Genomic DNA, 17,097 nt, shown 5'->3' on the forward strand with positions numbered 1-17,097 from the left:
CTGCGAAAGTTTGATTATGGATCAGTTTATTGAAATATAACGTTCGACCAGCTGATATTCTGTCTCTGCGAGTGCATGAAATTTGCACTAGTTCTACCATTCTCGCATTGTTCATACGCCTCAGTCACAAAACCACTGTACTTTCTATACCGTAATAATAAAAATGGGCAAGTTTTCACTTTGTTGACTTCTATATGTGTCTCGTTCAGCGGTTGATTAGGCCCCTACGCTGTGTATTATGCTCTGTGCAATGACTAGCCATATCAATTCTTCAATTAGTGATCTTTTCATATTCGCATTCGGAACCTTAGCTTACCAGATTGGAAATAAGTTTGATCGATCCAATGATTTTTGACTTCCGTGATTCTAAGTACCAGATAACTCTTTCCAAAGACTTAGTAGCAAATAAGTGAGCGTTTTGGTGCTTGTGTCGTCCAAGGCTAAACTGCTACCGACTTAATTGTTCGATCTGCTTTTATACTCTCGTCTAGACATCATTCGCATCCTCTTCTTACATTTTTTTTTTGTGATTCATACGAAAAACCTAATTATATGTGTATCGTTCAGAAGCTATGCTCATCCTTTTTACATCATTAGTTAGCTCATGATTGATCGAGTTTCTAACTTGTATACAGACAATCCTGTAATAAAAACTGTTTCACTGATTTATCGTTTATGTTCACTTTTACTACGTAAGTTAAATTTTTAGTTTAAAAACGTTTTTTTAAACTACAAAAACCTACATTCGAATTGGATGACGTTCGGACAACTAACTACTTCAATCAATTAACTACCTACAACTGACTAGTCAGTGTCGGTCGAGCCTCTGCCCTTTTATTGATTTATCATTCTGTTTTGAATTCCACATTTGTGTGTTTTGTCTCTAGTTGATTGTTTTCTTAGCTTACCAGATTGGAAATAAGTTTGATCGATCCAATGATTTTTGACTTCCGTGATTCTAAGTACCAGATAACTCTTTTCAAAGACTTAGTAGCAAATAATTGGGCGTTTTGGTGCTTGTGTCGTCCAAGGCAAAACTCTGGGGTTCGGACACTTATTACTTGTTATATAAAACTTATTGGTTTCACTTACAATACTCCTTTTTTGCGTGGTAAAATGCAGAAATATTTCTCATCGTTCTGCTACGCCTTCGTTAATCCGATCGGTCGGTCGTTGTCGCTCGCTATCGTTGAAACTAAACACCATGTTTGTCTTCCTCGATGTTCCACTCGGGTTGCCATTACACAACTTGTCTTCGCTGTTAGATTTTGTTTATTTTCATTTGCACTGTTTACCTCTTCCTTAGGTGAGGTAGTGACCTTTTGAAAACGTGGATTGAGCAGCGGTTAGCTGTTCGTGTGCTGCCAGTATCAATGTTTGTTGGATCGCACTTGTTTGAAATTTAATTTAAACACATTAGATTTTCTTTTTGTAACATTTTCTTCAGATTCCTATTCTTTGCCGTTTTGTTGAGGCAAGAGTTTTTATTTTCGCGTACCTTGGTAATCGTCACTCGTGTTTTACTAGTTTCATTATGGCTATCCTCATAAACGATGGTTAGCACATATGACTGTTCAGAAAAGTCATTATATTTTTTGTAGTCTTCGCTCGTTTTGAAACGAGTCACTTCTTCATCTATTAACTGTTCCAACCGTACGCGTTCGCGCACTTCACTAAGGATCTCTTCAATGTCCGACATTGCACAATTTATCACGTGTTACTTTTTGACTCTACACTTGGCGCATATTTGCCAAAGTCACTTCCCGCCGCGCGACTTCACTTACACTTTTTTTCAAATATTTCCCGTACGCCCGTATGTACATACATACATACATACATACAAAAATTAATAACAATAGCACGGTGAAAAGCAATGTTCCTGTTATTATTAGGTTTTCACTTGAACTTGCGTTTGTCACTATTTTATCCGCACTAAATATCTCCATTTTCACTGTCAAACGGTCGCCATCTGGGGTTCGGACACTTATTACTTGATTACAAGACTGTTGATTATCGAATCTCACTTTATTTTTCAATCAACTTAGAGCTAACCTACTGCTTAATCTAGTACTGCAGGAGAAGGCTGAAACAACCTGCATATCTATAGCCAATCGATGCATCCGACAGCAACGATGGCCAATCCAAAGAGAGAAGATAATCGTGAAAAGGGGCGTTTACCATACAACTACGTAAACGTACACAAATGATTGTTTCAACTGTGCGCTGTTAAGTTAGGTCAGTCCTGCATGTGGAAAAGATATCTTGAAAATGTGTGGGAAAGTCTACTTGAAATTGGACAGTTGTAAACTGTCAAGATTAATATTTTATGATCTTTCAAAACATGCTAAAAATGATTCTTTATAGATACGGTTATGCTACAGGTGATTATCTCATACTTGAATTTGTTAAGCTTCCTGTACCGGTTGTTGGTATAAAGGTATCACCTTGTTTTTTACAGTTAGAGTTTTATTGGCGAGATCTATAAGTGCTCCTAACTCGTTTAGTGTGTCATGGCATAATATGGCATCGAAGGATTTTAGTGGTTCCAGGTGGTAATCTTACAGCGTTTTTGTAATTAAACATGTTTCAGGTGAAAAATTGTGTTATCTTGATAGGTCCTCCTACAGTATGTACTGTAAATGGTCTTCTCATCAAGTATGAAAATTGGCTTAGCCAACACATACTTTCTTTGCTGACATAGTTTTTGTTAGATCCTGTGTCAATGAAAATTCTTAGAGTTTTAGGGTACTTCTCGCTACCCATGGGTAGCTATAGTACATCTCAAAGTAAGGTAACGAGGAAGTCATCCTAAAAAATACTTCGATCTTGTTTTCGTTATTTTCTCTAGGGATCGGTTCTGCCGTTCCTTCTTCTTCTTTTGGATACTCTTCAGGGATGTATACGTTGTCGAAATAATATTCTTGATCCTCTAGTTCATAAAAGTCTTCGGGATATTCGAAATATTATTGGTTTTCTTCAGTTGTGATATTGTTTAGCCTAGGGCGTTTCAACGGATGTCTAAATGATTTTTGGGGCCTGTTGCTATAATTGATCTATCTGCTTCCGATGGATGAATCAACTTCCATAAGCACTGGGTTTGGGTTTCTTACAGGGATTGGTGGTCCATAATTCCTGAAAGGCTGGTTTGGAAAAGGTTGACCGTTATTTGATTGTCTGAACGGTTCATTTTGAAGTTGTGGTTTATTCCTGAAAGGTTGAAATGGTGGTCTCTGTGGAAAGTTTCTTGGATCTGGTCGATACATGTAAGGATTTCTAAATGGTTGAGGAGGGAATCTCATAGGGATTCGTGGAGGTAACCGTGGAGAAATTCTTGGTTGATTAGGAATTTGGTTACGAGGTCCGTTGTAAACATGAGGTATATTGGGTTTAGTAAGTGACTTCCTAAACTCAATATTCTGAAATGTGATACAGTAAGCGTAGGCAGCTGCTAGCGAATCTGGACGGTAATTTTTCAGGAATTTTCCGATATCTCCGTCTAATCCTTGCATAAATGCATCAATGGCCTTTTCGTTGTACATGTCGATCATTGCTGATTTGGCTTCAGGGTGACTCTATTTGTCATCTGTTTTAATCAGATTTGCAATTAAAGAAAGGTATCTATTGACATCGTCGTAATAGATTTCCAATGATCTGCCTTTTTGATATCCTACCATTAACTGATAGTCGAGATTTCCCGGATCTCTCTTTTCTTCATAATAGGTGTGTAAAGTTTTTTTTGATTGAATACCAGTCTTTACGTCAGATGAGACTAATGCGTCATTAGCCTCTCCTCTAATTTTTCTTCTGATAGTTTTACATATCATGTGGAATTTATTTTGTCGAGGTATCGTACTTGTTGCAGTGGTTTTGTATAAATTAATCAAATCTTGGACGTCAGTCTTGATTAAAGTCTTGATCATCTCATGCAATAATTGTTGATAAATAGTCTCCGGCCTTCCATAAACATCCTCAAGCCGTTTCAATATTTTAGGTACATTTGCAGCCCCAATCTGTAAATTTAACACGCTCTTGGCTGCGTCGCCATACAGAGCTTCTTCCAATCTTGATAAATTTTCAAGATTTGTGAATTGGCCTTCGACGGTAGTATCGTTGAAAATACTAATAAATTTGGGCCAATCACGAGCTTCGCCATTAAACTTTGGCAGCTTAATTAACGCCTGTGTAAGTCTTCTGGACTTTTCGGAATAGTGATCTCTACACTTTAGTTCGGTGAATGACATTTCTTTGTACATTTTGCCTGAGGGCGGAATATGTGATGGCCTAACATCACATTACTATCCACGCAAAGAAAAATAAACGTTTGATTATAAAAACTTTTTGAGCTCCTAAAAATTTTTATATAAAAAGGTTTTTTTTTTAACTATTGTTTACGTTATTTATTGAACCTTATATTTCTTATAAATCCATATTATGATGATCATTTAAATTTTTACATTATGCTATTTTCAACCTGAACAGTGCTTCAAATTATTGTATTACATTTGTTTTTGTATCCTTTTTATATAATTTTATATTTCACTACTATTATTATTTTTCCCTCTTTTTTTTTACTTCAAATAATTGTATTACATTTGTATTTGTATCCTTTTTATATATTTTAATACAGATTTTTATTTTTATAAATTCTGAAATGTAGTCTGCCATAACATTAACCTATTTTTATTTACTTTCGGTTTTCTTCGATCGGTGGATGGTACTTCTTCGGAATCGGTTATTTCTTGTGTTGGAGCGTTTGAAAAAATTACTTGAAGAGGTTGGTTTTCAGGAGGTGCTACTGTAGCATCCCCTTCCCCCTTAAATTTAAGTTTCAAATACTTGAATAATTTGAAACTTATCCAGAGAAATAAAGCAATAGCGATTAATATAAAAATAGTTTTCCAAATTGAAAACGAATGTTGTTCCAGTTCTATATTCATAAGCTGAATTTTACCAGCATTCATTGTTTTCAAATTATTGATTTCGTTAAATAAATCTTTGCCATTAGTATGTGTTATGATACTATTTTCGATTGTATCAGGTACTTTAGTATCAATGAATTTTGTTTCCTTAGGTGAAAATCTAAAATTCATTTTTAATTCATTCGAATCAATGGAAGAGTGAACTGTAGGATAATAATGTAGCAAAACATTTTTTGATTTTATAAAGCATGGTTTCATTAATTTCAATTTTCCAACCATGTTAATTTCCATAGTGAATGATTTATTGTTATAAAATATTAACAAGTCCGTTATATTTGGCACTGCATAAATCCATGAATTATGATCAACTAATTGGATCCACATTTGATGTTGTAGATTAAGAGGTTGTGGAATGCAGACAGATTCCGAATTATTAAGAAATGTTCTCGCATTACATTCTTCAGAAATTGTCAAATTTTCTAGGCTATGCGTTGAGGGACAGAGTTTAAAATTTTGTAGTGATTTGCATTCTTTAAATTCTTTGTATGTCATTGTCATGACAATGTCAGAATTAAATGCTTTTAAAACTATGTCATTTTGTATGGGTGTTATAAATAACTACCCATTTCTTAAAAGCGGTATACTTGTACCCTTATAAGCTTCATATATAAGCTTGTTTGTGATAGGCACTTGAATACTCACTTTGATTCTGCAACCAACAACAATTGATTTCATTGTTGAAACTGGATATAATTGCATAATATTCTTAAACGATAATGGCACAACAAATTCAAAGGATGGCGGTAAAATGCCTCGAACTGTCATTAGATCTTTTAAAAACTTTGCTGGATTATACACAGCTGGCGAAAGACTAGCTTTTTCCTTCATCATTAAAGTATAAAACACAACTCTTTTTCTAAATGCATGTTCAAAAAGAATTTCAATTTCGTTCAGAAGTTCAAAAATCTGATTTCTTACAATAGATTTAGTTTTTTCTTCCTGATACTTTTTATTATAAAAATCTATCACTTTTGAAAAAGACTCAACTTCATTTTCCAGCGTACTCATGGATTTGTTCGTTAAATCAAAAATTGAATCGATAGCTACAGTCTGTTTTTCTACTTGCCGAGATAATTGGTCTTCATTATCAAGTAAATGGGCAAGGTCTTTATCAATGCGTTGCCTGTCTTCATTACTCATAGTGCCAAAAAGCATTTTTTCTAATTCTCCAAGCCCATTGATAATCCCTCTTTTTGTTCTATTAATATTTAACGCGTTTGCTATTTCGGTTGTACATGTAGAGTAAATAATTCCTCTGATAGGGAGCAATTCTGTTAAAAGAATTCCTATGTTTTTTTAAGCCTGTTACAATCAAGTCCAAAATTAGAATTCAACTTTTTGCAGGATTTCATTAATTAGTCATATTTTCTAGAACATTTATCTCTACTTCCATGTCATGTAAACTGTATGATGTTTCCAGGGTCCATGATCCCAGTTCCAATCGAACATCTTGAAGCCGCTCATATAAGATGCCATGATCATACATCGGTATGTTCTCCACTGGAAGGCTTGCTTCCGATGAGCAAATAATTAATGCGAAGATAAAAACGTATTCTGCAATGAACACAAATGAGAAAGAGAGAAAAAAATAAATCAAATATTGATTTACTCGAAATAACTTTTTAATCGATCGTTATGTACCGTTACTTTTCTATTTGAACCTTTAATTAGAATGGTACTTGTTTCAGGGCTGTTTATGGCAACAACTTCATGTGGACCATTATACAAGCCTTGTAGCTTTCTACCTGTACCTGTTGCAACATTTTCGAGAAGAACCTTCTCTCCCCATAAAGGAACCCAATTTTTTGAATTTTTATCATAATTTTCTTTCCTCTTTTCCTTTGCACCTAGTAAATTTTCTTTTGCGATTTTATGAATAGATGCCAATTTGTGTCTTAGATCTTCAATATACGAAAAATACGTCTCTGTTCCGTTGTATGTTGTACATATCGAAAGGGACAATTCTGCCTTATACCCAAACATCAACTCATGAGGAGTAAACCCGGTTGAAGAATGAATCGTTGTGTTGTAAGTAAATGCAAAGAAAGGTATATATTCATCCCAATCATTTAATTGAGTGCAAACAAAAGATCGAATGTATTCTTTCATTGTCCTATGACATCTCTCCAAAGCACCATTACTTTGAGGATGATAAGCTGTAGTTTGAATTTGTTGAACTTTCAATAACTTGCAAAGTGTTTGGAACAGTTTACTAATGAAATTTGTTCCACGGTCTGTCACTAGTTCCTTTGGCACACCATACGTACAAATTGCCACTTCTAAAAATGCTTTACATGTTATTTCAGCCGTAGCTTCGGGAATTGGCTTGGCTATAAATTGTTTGGTTAAATCATCTTGTATCGTTAAAATATAATTGTTAACATTTTTAGTAGTAGGTAAGGGACCAACGATATCAAGGAAAATTTTTTCGAAAGGTTTTGACGATGTGGATGTTATTTTTAGTGGTATTTTGTTTTTTGGTAAAATTTTATTCTTCTGACAGTCCTTACACTTTTTAACAAAATTTTTGACATCTTGACGTATTGTTTTCCACGTGTATTTATCTGAAATTCTTTTGATTGTCCTTTCAACACCTTCATGGTTGCCTAATGGACTGTTGTGTAATTCTTTCAGAATGGTTTGAATTTCTTCTTTTGATGAAACGCGAATTGCAAGATTGTTTGAAAAGTATAGTTTGCAATTTACTTGAGAGAATATATGAGAAGTAAAATCTCTCAATTCTGGCCATAAAATTTCGTCTCTCGATGACAAAACAAAATGGAAATCGATAGATTTGTTGGCAATTAATTTCAAATTTTCTTTCGCAATCAATAAATTCTTGTAAAGATTATGCATGCATATTTTATTTTCATGCCTATCTTTGCTTATGACAAAATGTTTGTCAATTTTTGAAATATATTCATAATCAATACAGTCTGTGCTGTAGAAATCATTTTTATCGAATTCATATATTAATTTTCTGTCCAAGATTCTTGGCACAATGTATATCGATACATAGTTTGATATTGGTCGACCTAAATATGAATTTTTATTTTTATTTGGATTCTTGAGTAGCTTAAAACACGAATAATCCTCGGCTATTCCGTTCACAATGCTATCATCCAAATTTTGGTTGGTGGTTTTCGCCTGGTTTCTTGTAACAACAAGTACACGATTTGAAATTTTCTGCTTGTGTGTTTTAATTTCATCACTTATTTGTGATGTTATTTGGTCTGCAGTATCTAATTTACATAATTCAATCCGGCTTAATCCGTCTGCGACCACATTCCCTTTTCCAGGAACATAAGTTACTTTAAAATCATACTCTTCCAATTGAATGCGCCATCGCATTAGTCGGTCAGACGAATTTGTGATTTTAAATAAATAAATTAAAGGCTTATGATCTGAGCATACTAAAAATTCGTTGCCGTAGACATATGGTCTAAAATGTTTGATAGCCCAGACAATAGAGAGAAGTTCTTTCTCTACAGTTGAGTAATGTCTTTCAGCCTGGTTCAAATGTAACATCACACCTGCCTTCTTGCACTTAGATTGTTATCTCCTTCACGGCGGTTTGCCACATCCTGCTGAAGCTTCAGTGACTCATTGAGTTGATTTGCTATATCGAACTTCTTCTTGATATTCAATAAGCCTACTCTTTCGTTTTCCAGATACTCACACTTTGGACAAAGAGGTTCACACATGACAGGTGAAACCACCTATCACAATCGTCGCAGGATACCATGTTGTCTTTCTTATCGGTCTCCTCACACAAACGGCAATTTCCTTTTTTATTGTCCACAAATCTAAACACTTTTGCTTCCGCCATTGTACAATGGGTCCAGCTTCTCACTTATTTATTATTATGACTCTGCGACACGGCGTCTTACGAAGTCAATTTTTTTGTTTTTTTTTTATCACGTTTCACCACTCTTCTCAGTTCTCACTTCACTTGAAGCACGTTTTTACTTACGTGCCTTAATTAGTCTCACTTCTTGCAACCATCTGCGGCTCAGCGACTTACGAGGTTTTTCACTCTTACTTTTCACTTAACTGTTCTTTATAACGACAAATTTACTGCCGGAGTTCTAATTTCACTCACGATAAATCCCGTACAGTATGCGGCAGGAAAAAATGCGAAAGTGTTTTTCAACTTCAAACCTCATTTTCGTCCATTTGACATTAACCAATCTATGTTTCAACGTTCCATGATCTATAATAGGCTAGTTTTCTGAAAAGTTAATTAAAAAAATTCCCATTTTGGTCACTAACCTTTACAGGGCAGCGCCTGAAGATGAAGACAACCAGAATTTTCAAACCGCAGAAAATCGCACAGGTCGCTAAATTTCGCATCTGATAAAACAAAATTTTTGATTTTCTCTACAATACCATCAAATATATGTACTTATTTCATCTGGTATGTGAAACTACATGGCTCTGGATCAGTGTGGTCTGGTTGTTCATCGAATTTGAGCTAATTTTGATACTGTTATAGTCATTTTGTTTAATGACCATTGGGCGCGCAGTTTATTGATATCCGCTTATTAGGCCTACATTATCACATGTTAAACATCAAATATGTTCATTTTTATTTTTCAGTGCTAGAATATAGACATTGATTGATACACTGTCATGAAAAAATAGTCATATATATCCCATATTTAGCGTGTAATAGTGCCTTGAACTTTTCGCATTTTTTCCTGCCGCACCCTGTACACTTGTCGATCTTTGGGCGCCGACAATACCATCAACGTCGCGACACTTCCGATAATGAATTAACTAGTTTTCCTCTCTGGAGTGACACCAAAATGTTTGGGGTGAACCGAACATTAACAAGAGGAAGTGTGCTATGGTGCTTTCGGATTCCAAGGACCGACTCACATGAGATGAAGCTAAGAACTAACTTTATTTTACCTACAATATCTTATATACTACAATTTTCTGCCTGGGTCTTACTGTGCCATGACGCACTTGCATCTGTACTGAAAAGACACCCATTCCCTCAAAACGATAGTGAAAGGAATAACGAAACAGGATTCATAACGTCCAACTCCTTGAGCCAACGTCATGTGTACGCTGGTTCTAGTTTCACCAACGTATCCTATTGCTAATAGTATTTATAGGTTTTTTGGTGCACTGGTTTATCATCGCTAGTTTCAATTCGATGCTTAACCTCGTGCGTGAACATCAGTTTTTGATGGCGGAATTCAGGTTTAAGCGAAATGCTTGGGGTGAGGTTTACCTCAATTAGAAATGTGCCTTCTGCCGTAGTGCAAATGGTTACCATCTGATCGGTCTGTTCATGAAAGTTCATCGAAGAGGGATAATATCGCGCGAGTTGATACCTTTTATCACCTACTACAAGCTGGTGATTTTTAGAGTCAATCAAGGCTTTCACCGAGGCTATGTTATGATAGGGGAGCTAAATGCCTCCGAAAAGAGGTTAGCATGAACTACCTTGTCAATAAGGAACTTGCCATTTTGATTTGAAACAATCGGAAGATTTTTTAACATGTTCGGGGTTAATATATGATTTATTAGCCCCAGTGTCGATTAAAAAGTTGAGGTACCCTTTTGTGGTAGGAAACCCCAGGTATGGTATAAAGTTTAAATCGGTCGTTCTTTGTTCGTGACCTTCTGAAAATTCAGCTCATCGCATTCTGCGTCACTGTCCAATGTATCGTATTCTTCCTTCTGTTCCTCTTCTTCAGGTTCACTCATATATCATTCTCCTCCGTGTGATTAGTCTCGGCCCTTGGCTTATTGTAGAACGGTTTTATTTTTCGAAGAGCTAGCCTGCGGCTGATTTGAGTTGTTGGTTGCAACGTTTTGTAAATGCTGTGGTTTGAAAGATTTGTTTTGGAATCTGCCGGAATTGTTAGGACTTGGATGGGGTTGTTTAACTCGAGTTTCCGCATTCTGATTTAGAAGAACCGCCTGATGCGCTTCTTCTAGGGTTTTCGGCTTTGAATTTCTTATAATAGAGCTAAGTGGCTCTGGGATATTATCTAAATATTTAGCAACTGTGATGATTTCGATTATTTCATGGGCTGTGAGGGGATTAGACTGGAGGTTAGCCTTAAGACGAGTGTTCGTTTCCTTCACCTCGTTATAGAAGCGAAGGTTGCTCTTGTCGCCTTTTCTTATACGGAATAATGTTGATAAATTGGTCGTCAAATCTTTTTCGTCACCATAATTTTCAATTAGCACTTTCTTAATCCAGTCTATGGTGTTCGGGTTTCCATTCGCTCAGAGAACAGTGCGTGCATCGCCTTTTACTTTATTTTTAATCGCCCTGATGTACAGGCTACTGAGGGAGAATCCACCCAGGTAACCACTAAGCATTTAAACAAGCCGTATTTCAGCATTATATCTTCATTCCACCTGCTTTCTGCTCTATCATAGCAGTTCAACTGCTAAACTGTACTAAATTAGCAACTGAACTGCTACTGAAAATGTGACAGCTGTTGCGTAGCATTTCAAATGCACAATCTTTTGGGGTCTTCTAGCATAAAAATACTGCCCAGCACATTCGAAATTGCATGAATTACCTCTTTTGGAAGCGCAAAGTGAAGAAAAGAGACATGGGAGAGAGATAGAAAAGACGGCGAGATAAGAAGTGTGGAATCATACACATATTTTCGTTTTCATTTTCGATAGTCTGAGAGATAAGCATTAAATCAGCCGTATATTGGGCCAAAACCTGCATTTAAGCAGCACTTATGGCGCATATACGACTTATTTCCATTTTTTGACCTGCTGTAAAGGCGCATTTCAACTGCTTACTGGTTACCTGGGCACCCATTCTTAATTTTGAAGTCGTTGTATAGCTCATCGACTTCCTCTATCCATGCGGATAATTCCTTTTTGTTGCCCGAAAACTCGGACAATTGTTGATGGGCCTCAACCGATGCAAAGCGTGACTAACTCCAACTTGCTGTTGCGGCAAATCACTTGAAATACGTGTTACGTGGCGGATTGCTCGCTTTCGTCCCCGTCGATGGCGTCGGTGCTTTGCTGATAATGTTCAAGTGATGCTGAGCGTGGCCACTTCCAGATCTCTGTTGCGGCCAATCACTTTAACACTTTCTTCTGTGTCTTAACATCACTTCACACGCGTATCCCACTTCTGACACTAGTTAGGGATTTCTCGCACTACTTCCGGTTTTTAAAAACTCACTTAGACACTTTATTCACTTACTGCACGATGATGAAAAAAAGAACAAGCTACCCAGGTAAATCACTTTTATAACCTAATTGTGCATACCTTGCACATTCCTTTACCCTGCACCTGATTGGTGCACCACGTGGCGTGATAGCGCCGCGTTGCGCGCCAAGCGTTCCTATTGGCTAATCCACCTACTAGAATTTCCTGACTATGATTGTAATTTTGAAGTCGTTCTGCTTATGCACTTCATCGTCCATGCACTTGTAAATAGTTCACTCCTTGTCACGGTCGCCATGTCGCATAATTCACTGAGGACAGTGTTCTCGCCTGCCTGCAGTTGAATATATTTTTCGTCGATTTTTGCGATATAATGTGCTGTCACTTCTCTCGCCAAAATAATGTTAAGTTTTAAATCAAGTTGTGCATGATATTCATGGATCTAGATTGTATTCAATACCTATTTGGACCTGAGGTTCCCTTGAAATTTGTGAAGTTTTCGATTTATCATTACCCATTATTGGCTTCCCAATTTACTCTCTTTACTGATATAAAACTTTTTCGCTAATGATTACAGTTGGCGACTTTTTCCATCTGCTTGGGCATTGATTGTTTATGGAGTTTTTCTCGTTTCACCGCACTTTTGAATATTTATCACTAATTAGAGTATCGAATAAACTTGCCATTAAAAATTGCAATTTTGTCAAATATTTTTTTCGGTTTTATTTACGATAAAGCTTAGGGCCTGTCCACAAACTACGTAGACTTTAAGGGGAGGAGGGGTGAGTCTGGCCAAGGTCTACACTCCATACAAATTTCGAAAATCTCAAGGAACATTTTGATAACCAATTAGTCTTGTAGAGGCTTTTATAATCGTTTTAAAACCTTTCACCTTTTATTTTGGCTTTATGATGGTTCTAAGATCCTCTTCTAGCCTATTTGACTAAAAAATGTAACTTGGAATGATACTCAAGTACCGTAAACTGGGGTGTAGTTGATCAGTGGGGTGAACCTGATCACCCAATTACCCGTGAATAACGACTTTCAAGGAAGCAACAATTATATTTTAACCATTCGCAATCCAATGACGTAACATTAAAATAGAATGGTAACTTCCTTGAAAGTCGATATTCGTGGAAAATTGAGTGATCAGGTTCACCCCACTGATCACCTACACCCCAGTTTACGGTATAGCAAAGTTTTCTCTACTCTATTGTCAGATCCGCAGCTGCTGTTGCTTTAGGTGCGTCCATTTGTATCCACTATTGTCTATTAACTGATCCGAGTCTATGATGCGTCGCTCTTTTTATATGTTCGCTTTTTTCTTTCATTCTGAGGTGATCGATCAGTGGGCGGTTTCAAGATGTTCTATCTATACAGACAACTTAATCATTCTCTTTTCTGTCTCTATTACCGCATCTGTGATCATAAAAGGCGGCTATTTAACGGGAGGATATTCAACTAGACCATGCTGAAGGTGAAAGGTTCGATTTCCGGTTGACCAGGATTTTTTAATAATCGAAGTTGTGTGGTGTATTAACAATGAAAATTGTACCAACACCTGCCACAAGACCCGCGAATTGGGTTTTTAAATTAAGAAAAATGTATCGATTTTTTGATTTTATACGAAAGTGCACCTTTTTCTGAGCCACTATGATTTTTTGCAGATTTTTAGAACTTTATTTTGGTACCTAAAATCAATTTCAAAGAGATTTTCCAAAATCACCTTTTGACAGCTGGGTAACTGTTTGACAGCTCCACCCAGTACAAAATACGACGAGGGGTGATTCGACAAATCGCTCCCATACAAACTTCAAATTGATTTTTAAACAGGTTCCCGGGCACCAAAATTCATGAAAATTTGGATTTCGGCTCAGTTGGGCATGCAGATTCAGAATATGGAATTACCTCAACAACGCTAAAGAAGCCAATTGAAGCCGAACTACCACTGAAATATTATTGATTTCCTTGGGCAAACATTATTTTCGTACCTGCCACACGATATACAAACGCAAAATAGTCAATTGACAAAGCATTTTTTCAGTTTATAACGTGCATGTGCTCATAGAACACTACCCTGAGAAGTAGAGTCTGTCGCAGTTGGGACGTAACGCCTAAAAGAAGAATAAGTATAATGACGATAATTTTAAACGTGCTATAGTTGAATCGTATACAATACCTACCGCATATGATGAGATTGCAATATCAAGGATAGTACGGTACCACTCACTCTTACTGCTTTGTCGGATTACATAGGGGAACTTATGCTATTTTGGACAACTTTGTTTTCTTTGTCATAAGATGTTTTAAAAAATCCCGAAAATTTTAGGTAATTTGAAAGACACAAAAACAACTCACGACGAAGAGGACAAAACTGCCAGAAATTATCCAATAAAAGAATAAAAATTACCGAAATGGTAAAAACTGAACAAGCAATACAAATATGATGAACAAAGTTTTCGAAACGAGGAGAAAAAAATCAAAAATGTACCTTGAATAATATTATAAATAGCAGTAGTTTCTAGCATAGTCAAGCAGACAATAGTTTTTGAAGGCTTTACTTCGTAGTAATAGAATAATAGCTTGTATAGGATCGTCTTTCTTGTGACGTGACCACGACATTTCCTTTATATATCATTAGAAATTGTTTGTAAAAAAAAAAAAACATGATAAACTTGTGTACTATTCCGAAAGAATGAAGATTGACTGAACATATAAAACGACGAAACAATTATTATACTTGAGAACCTTTTTGATGTGGATTTCGTTTGCCTTTTTGTACATAGTGTTTTGTCTATCGAATGGAAACAAACTGTTCAAACACATATATAATGATCGTATCTGCATCTGCAACTGCCTTACTGTGTAGAATTATTGCAAATATTACAACCTGGTTAATTCGTTCTAAGACTTGAGTGGTGAGGAAAACACCTCCTATATACACATTTGTACGGTAGCTTTTATTGAATAAAGTACATGAAGGTTATAAATGAAAAGGTCTTCGTTGCTTTTTTTCATTACAAAAACGTATCCGAAATTCCGGTAGGTTTGCGGCAGCTTTGTTTTCACATACCATACTTTACCTTTAACTTAAAGCAACCAGAAAGTTTCAAGAGAGTTTCAGGGACATCGAAAGGATTATATAGGGTTTCAAATCGATTAAGGAAGTTTCAGAAAGAGTCAGAAGGATTTTCGTGCCGTTTCAGGGGAATTTTACTGGATTTGTGGAGGTTTTTGCAGATCTACGAGGATGTCAGGGCATTAGAAGTAGTTTTAAAGGGCTTCAGGGGTTGAGGCTTCAAGGTTCCGCCGTGAAGCTCTGAATTTCTCTGAGCTGCCATTTAACCTTTAAAAGCCTATTTTGTTTACGTATTTGTATAGATCTAGCTAAATGGCAAAAGATGGTGAATGATAGTTTTATTTCCAGTCATCCGAACTGTCCTTGAGATTACATCGTAAAATCTCTGGGTGTAACTTTGCCAGCTGGTGTAATGTTTTCTCTCATAAGCTGTGATATGTAATCTACCATCCAGAGGGGGTTTTTAAATCAAATTTTGTAAGACTTGTTGGGATGTTCTAGATTATTCTAACTATTATTGAGTTTAAGAAACATGATCTACAGAGATGTTAAACGGTCAAAAAGACTTTTCGGAGCTCATAGTATATCAATGTTATTCTTGAAGTTTGGGACCTTATTGCGAGTGTCACTTCACGGCAGGTAGTTTTGTCAAGCCGAGATATAAAAAAAAGCCGAAAAAGGCAAAAAACCCTGGTAAAAGTAGTAAAAAATTTGCGGGTTTTACCGATTTTTTCGTCTTTCTGCCTTTCTTGTATACCACAGTGTACTGGAAGGCTATGTTCACTCAAAAAAAAAAAAACCAATTTTCGAAAGGAGGTTCGGAGGGTCAAGTCACATATACCAATCAGCTCAGTTCAACGAATTGAACAAATATCTGTATGTGTGTATGTGTGTATGTTTGTCTGTGTACAAACACACAAGGCACTTCCCATTGGCCGATTTTTCAGATTTTAGCACGAATTGAATCGGAATTTACCGCATTATTTGCTATTAAAAATGGTCCGGATCGGTCAAGGCGTTCCGGAGTTATGGCCAGTTCGGTGATCCGGACTAGCACCGGTAGAACTGGCCGTATATAAAATCATACGACACATCCAGCTGCGCAGATTTTTGTAACCTTTAGCAGGGTTGACGAATTTTGTGCGGAAGTCAACATTGGAGACAAGAAATTCCATGATGTCGGCCCAAAATTCAAGATGCCGGCTATTCAATAGAGTTTTAGGCTCTAAAACCATGCAATATCGGTATATTTGGTATTAGGTTTAATGTCCGGTGTTCAAAAATGGCGACTAGAGTATCCAAGATGGTGGTCTAGAATCCAAGATGACGCCAACTTGAAGATGGCGGGTGTTTAAACGGTTGTCTAAAACGATCTAACTAATGACGTTGAAGTATAGCCTAGGATATGCCGAGAAACTTTGCCGAAGACCGCAAAGTAATCGGACACTTGTGAAAAAAGTTATAACGTACAGATTGCCCGGTGGTGCTTAACATTTAACACGTAAAGGAATAACATCAATAATAAAATCTCAATTTTTAGCCTAAGTCACCAGGCGAATAACTTTTTTCACAAGCGTCGGATCACTTTGCGGTCTTCGGCAAAGTTTATCGGCATATCCTAGGCTAGGCTATACTTTAACGTCATTAGTTACATGATATTATACAAAAGAATTCAACTTATGGGTAAAATGCAAAAAAGTACGTTTTCCCATACTAACTTCCATACAAATTTCAATCGCAATGCGAAATACGGGAATGCAACCAATTCGTCCCAAATTTTGCTCAGTTGTTTTGGACGCTAATATAGATTGAAAATGCTTTGTTCCGGGATGATGCGATCAAATTTCAAGTTTCTCCACACAACGTTGACCCGC

General features: G+C 36.5%; 1 long non-coding RNA gene across 1 annotated transcript; it reads right to left on the reverse strand.

Moving 5' to 3' along the window:
* Positions 1-298: 298 nt before the first annotated feature.
* Positions 299-11,302, reverse strand: LOC134284694 (uncharacterized). Its single transcript, XR_009995886.1, has 2 exons — positions 8,513-11,302; positions 299-4,178 (listed from the first exon to the last, which is right to left on the reverse strand). It is a non-coding gene; the product is annotated as an uncharacterized LOC134284694 (long non-coding RNA).
* Positions 11,303-17,097: the final 5,795 nt, after the last annotated feature.

The sequence above is a fragment of the Aedes albopictus genome, unplaced genomic scaffold (genome assembly GCF_035046485.1).
Source record: "Aedes albopictus strain Foshan unplaced genomic scaffold, AalbF5 HiC_scaffold_549, whole genome shotgun sequence".
NCBI lineage: Eukaryota > Metazoa > Arthropoda > Insecta > Diptera > Culicidae > Aedes > Aedes albopictus.